Genomic DNA, 6,000 nt, shown 5'->3' with positions numbered 1-6,000 from the left:
TTTTTTTTTTTTTAAAGATTTTATTTGTTTGAGGAGAGAGAGTGTGAGCATGAGTGGGGGGAAGGGCAGGTGGAGAGGGAGAAGGAGGCTTCCTGCTAGTGGGGAGTCCTACTTAAGCCTTGATCCCAGGACCCCAGGATCATGACCTGAGCGGAAAACAGATGCTTAACCAACCGAGCCACCCAGGCTCCCTTCCAGGTTTCAAGACTTGCAAGAAAAACTCACTCTCTTTTCCTTCCTTCCTTCCTCCATTTTTTTCCTCCCTCCTTCTCTTCATTCCATCCTTTCTCTATAATATCAAATGATAAATAGCTATGTCATTTATTACATATAAACATGATGACATTGATTTAAGGATGTCATGTGAGGAAATACCCAAGTTATCTCCCCTAGTTAGTACTGTAATAACTATAATGAGAAACTGGCATACAAGTCAAAGCAGAATTTTCATTGAGCCACAATAATGGCTATTCCTTTGAGCTCTGGGACAATGGATTATACTTTTCATTCACTTCTTAGGGATTAGTTTAGTACCTTGCTCTTGGTAAGCTCTCAAAAAATCATTTTTAATGAGAAAGTATTTCTAAAAAAATGACAAAAGGATTTTAATTTTCATAGTAATTTAAAGATTTTCTAAATCTAATAACAAATGGAAAGAAAGGATGATATAGGAGTTAATGGAGCTCAGCTCTAAATGTGGGTATTCCATTAGCAAATCATGTACATTTTCTTGGTCTCAAATTTCTTATGTGCAACACAAAGGGATAGAACTAGAGGACCTTGATAATGTTTACAATTTATGAATTTTGAAAAATATTTTTAAAAAACTGAAAATTGGTTTGCTCATTATTACAATTTCATTGCATTTTTAAATATAATTTATTCTATAATCATGGAATACCAATTCTATATCAGGTATTATGTCAGGTATTTCTATCCTAAAACTCCAGGATAGAAAAATGAATAAGATAAATTTTTCCTCAGGAGTTTATAAGCTAGTTAGAGAGATAATAATAAATTTATTACTGTAATAAAATAATACAAATGCTGTGATTGAAGATGCACAAACCAGTAGTTCTGTTCTTGCTTATTGTCTCAATCTGTTCAGGATGTTGTAACAAAATACCATAGAGTAGGTGGTTTACAAACAAAAGACATTTATTTTTCATGTTTCTGGAAGCTAGAAAGTCCCAGGATCAAGGTGCCTGTAGATTTTCTGTGGTGAGGCCCTCTTCCTGATTTATAGGTAGCTGTCTTTCTGCTGGGTCTTCACAGGGCAAAAGTGGCGAGGGAGCTCTCTGGGGCTCTTTTATAAGGGTACTGATTCCATTCATGAGAGCTCTGCCCTCATAACCTCATCACTTCTCAAAAGCCCCACATCCAAAGGCCATTACATTGGGTGTCGGGATTTAACATATAAATTTTGGGAGGACACGGTCAGTTTATTACACTAGAAAAAACTGATGGAGTGTTGAGAAGTAATTTCTAGAAGAGATATTGAATGTTCTGAGTCCTGAAAGATGATGGACTTTGCTCATGTACATGGTAGTAGAGGAATTTAGAGATTTAAGGAACAGAGCATGGAAGGACATTTATGTGCAATGTCATGTTATCATTGTGATAGGAACTGAAAAATTCCTCTCTCCAGCTACCCCCTGCTTGTGTTCCCTCTCTTACTGTCTTTGTCAAATAAGTAAATAAAATCTTAAAAAAAAATATTTCTGAGGAAAACTGAACTACTCAAAAGACAGGTTTTTTTTTTGTTTTGTTTTTAAGATTTTTTTTTTTTTTTTTTTGATAGGGAGAAAGAGCGTGCAAGCATAGGAGCTGAGGGGAAAGGCAGAGGGAGAAGCTGAGCAGAGAGCCTGACGTGGGGTTCGATCTTGTGAACCTGGGATCATTACCTGAGCTGAAGGCAGACACTTAACTGACTGAGCCACCCAAGTAACCATGAAAGATAGTTTTTTTATTGGAATGGTATAAGTCACCTTTGCAGTTGTTGTATTGCTGCTAATGGTTATTTCTGTGTCAGGGAGAGTGACATGCAGTGTGCTGGCTGGCTCCAGTGAACTAGGAGGGTAATTGGTGAGCAATGAAGCAATGGGAAGGGTGTGTTCAAACCAACTTTACTTTTTTTTTTTTAAATTGAGGTATAATTGACATATAACAGTAGATTAGTTTCAGATGTATAATATAATGATCTGATATTTGTAAATATTGTGAAATGATTACCATAATGTCTCATTAATATCCTTCACCATACAGAGTGGCATACTCCTTTTCTTAGTGATTGCATAACTAAGTCCTAAATGACATATGAGAAAAGTAAATTTATTTTATTTTTATTTTTTTAAAGGTTTTATTTATTTATATGTCAAAGAGAGAGAGAGAGAGCACAAGCAGGGGAAACAGTAGGCAGAGGGAGAAGCAGGTTCCCCTCTGAGCAGAGTGCCTGATGTGGCACTTGATCCCAGACCCTTGGGATCATGACCTGAGCTGAAGGCAGAGGCTTAACCCATAGAGTCACCCAGACATCCCAGTAAAGTATATTTTAAAGCTGCAACAGATATTAGTTAAAACCTGGAAATTATATGTTGAGAACAATGTCATAGAGATTCTAATTTAAATTAGAAGAGTGGGAATTTTGTGTTTTATCTCAGCCAGTTGTTTAGAAATGATTTTGCAGGATTTTTCTTCTTCAGATACAGTCACTGGGCAGCTATTTCGAGGCATAATGGAATTTGAGCCTCATCCAAATAGTCAAAAAGCCTCTTATGGGAAACAGCAAGGGTGTCATGAGAATACAAGCTTAAAAATGACAACAGTGTCACAGTGGGCACTAGAATTCTTCTGAATACTAAGTTGTATCTGCTTATATGTTTTACAAGTATAGGTCAGTTTCTTATGACAGGTAACCAAAAATCTGGGGCATTCTCTTTGGGAATACCCACTGTTTTCATAAAATGTTCACATCCGTGACTTCCATATTCATTTTCCATCCTAATCAGTACATATGATTTGCTAGACTGAACAGTTTATTAGAGAACCACCATGGGATCCATTGTGAAATGGCACATTTGCTCTTGTTTACATCATCTAGAGAGTTTATAAATGGACTCAGAATACCCCTGCTTTTTCTTTTTGAATTGTTTGTATTTGTCTTTAATGAGTTTAATTGCATTTTTGCTAACATGCTGACTACTCTTCGAATATCTTGAATTGATGCAGTTAGTCTTAAGACTGAAATAGATCATAAGAATTATTTAATTAAAAAAATAGTTATTTGACTTTAGGGAGTTACAAACTTATCTAGACCCTGTTCCTTTACCAGATTGCATAGACACAAAGCCCCTCCTTGTTCTGTGAGTTAAAATTCAAAGAAAACTACCTTGATTGATGTATGTGGTGTCTGAGGTCAAACAAAATTAAACGACTTGTTTAGAATACACTTCTAATTAATCTGAGCCTAGGAGTGTAACCCTCATAACTTGATTTCAAAACCAATGCCCTATGTAATACCAGGGGTTCTCCAAACGGTCAAATGCCAGTTGTCTTCATACATGATCCTGTTTCTCGGCAGACTCTCTGTCTGCATTGCTGTGCCTGCATAGCTTTTAAACCTATCTGAGGAAGAAAGAAATAATTAACCTAGGAAAATATGCATCCTTAGCCTGAGTTTTCAAAATTTCTGATCTTGTCTGTTTTTTATGTATGGGTTTCTGAAATTGGGTTTAACTGGATAGTATTGCATATTTGCAGGACTTTTCTCTCTGAAGAGACAAACTGGTCCTTGATCTTTCTCTTTTATAGTTTATTTTAAAAGACTAGCAATTTATCTCCACGTTTAAACACTACAGGAATTCTTTTTTTTTTTTTTTTGAGTAAATTGTGGTCACTGGGCTTGCTCTATACAGTAAATGTAACAGAAAAGACAAAAATTATACTGAAATTTCTTATTTGTTTTCTCCTTCCCACTTTTTGAAAGAAACCTTATATGCTTGTGAGGAATCATGAAGACCCAGCTCTCTAAGACTGAACACAGTACTAGCTCAATCAATGTTGATGAAGTAGTGTGGGCTAGAACAAAAAGGACAGAATTTCTAAAGAACTTGAATTTGGTTCTCACATTTTTTGACTCAGTACTTTAATCTATTGAGTTTGTATTGGACTTCAAATAATTTTCAATCCTAAGAACTGAGATAAAAATAGCACAAATGGACAACTTTTGTACTGGAAAGGATATTTTTAAGTAGCTCCTAATGAAAATGTTTCATCATATAATTAAAATTTCTTATCTTCCAGCAACTGAAAGAAATAGCTACATTAAGTTTGAAATCTTCTATTAAACAACTGTTGTTGCTTAAAATACTATACATGCTAAATCTAAAGAAATATGTCCTCTTGGATATTCTGAACTAAAAATATACATGGCACTGATCTCATTTCCATTGTAAATTCCATTCTGCCTGAAATTAAGGGCAAGAGATTATTTGGAAGCAGATGGGTTTCTCCTTGGATGTTTCATTTGAGTTTAGTTGTTTAATTGGGTTTGCTCCAATGCTAAATAGTTATCCCGAGGGGCACAGATCATGTGTCTGTGCATCAGCAGTTGACAAGCTAGCACATCTCCAAGTCAGCCAAGAATGGGAAAAAAAAAAAAAAAAAAGTACTCTTATGTTTAGGAAGCTGGACTTGTTAAGTCAATGACCATATACATTTTAAAAGCTAGATAAATTCCACAGTATTAGCTTAAATGAAGTTATTTTAACTGTAGAAGGTTTTGACCGGGAGGGACCTAGGAAAGAGAATAATCAGCTATCAAGCATGGGTTCCAGTAGCCAGGTGGTGGGGTGCATCATGCATTATACACAGGATCTCATTTAATCCTCCTAACAATAGATGAGATAGGTACTATTGTTATTTTCATCTTATAGCTGACGAAACAAAGATTTTAAGGGCGAATAATTTTCTCAGGCTAATTAGGGAGCCAGATGTTGAATTAAAGTTGTAATGCACAGTATATTCTGCTAACAGTTCTGATACGCCCTTATTTTAGGAAGCCATGTTTTAACAGCTCACCGGCTGGAGAGCTGGGGCTTGCATCTCAGTTAAGTGGATGGAAGTGCAATCAGAGATTTGCTGAGAAGTGCTTTCTTAAGATGATCACATCATATTTAAATGAGATCAGAATAGTGCCAAAGTTCACTCCAGTTTGTGCCGCTGAGCACACTGCCAGTGTTTCAAGGATCAGTTTCTTTGATGGGATTACTACAAAATGCCCCATTATGGGGACTCAGTGGCAGTGGCTGAGCCAAAGTAGCTTAATGTACCTGTGAGGCCTCTAGGTGGTGAGCTCTGCCCTCAAGAGAGGCCACAACTGACTACAGGCAAGAAGGGTCAACTCTGTTCAGGTGTTTAGAGTTGCCCTCCATTGCCTTTGGTCTTTTGTTGTTTCACTTCATCTCTGAAGTACCCTTTTCCCTCCCCCTCAAAATCAGGTTCTTATAAATAAGGAGAAAGTTAATCGGCGTAAGGCTTTGTGGTTGGTAAGCCCTTAAGTATTCTTTAGAGCTTTTGATCCTCACACCAACCGTTTGAGGTAGTTTTATCTCAACTTCTTTAAAATGAGTGAATAACTCATTTTATGTGCTGAACACTGTGGTGACAGAGGCAGCATTTGAACTCAAGCCTCTGACACTAAAACTAGTTTGCATGCCATACTCCTTCTGAATAGGAAAATCAGATAGCTTGTTTTGCCTGGGACAGTCATCACCTATGCCTATTGCCTTGCATAATTATTACTCATGCCCCTTTTCATTTTCAAGGTGTCCCAGTTTGAATGGTAAAGTCATGTTGGTGACACTAATGAAATCAGCCATAAATTTCTCCCCTTTCATGGTATTAAATTATAGGTCTTTATATTAGTTTAGTGAAATTTTTCTTTCTATAAAGAAATTTCAGGCATCAGTGAATAGGTGAGAGATGCTTATTGATTTGCTG

Source organism: Meles meles, chromosome 13 (genome assembly GCF_922984935.1).
Source record: "Meles meles chromosome 13, mMelMel3.1 paternal haplotype, whole genome shotgun sequence".
Classification (NCBI taxonomy): Eukaryota; Metazoa; Chordata; class Mammalia; order Carnivora; family Mustelidae; genus Meles; species Meles meles.
Note: the sequence above shows the minus strand (reverse complement) of the source record.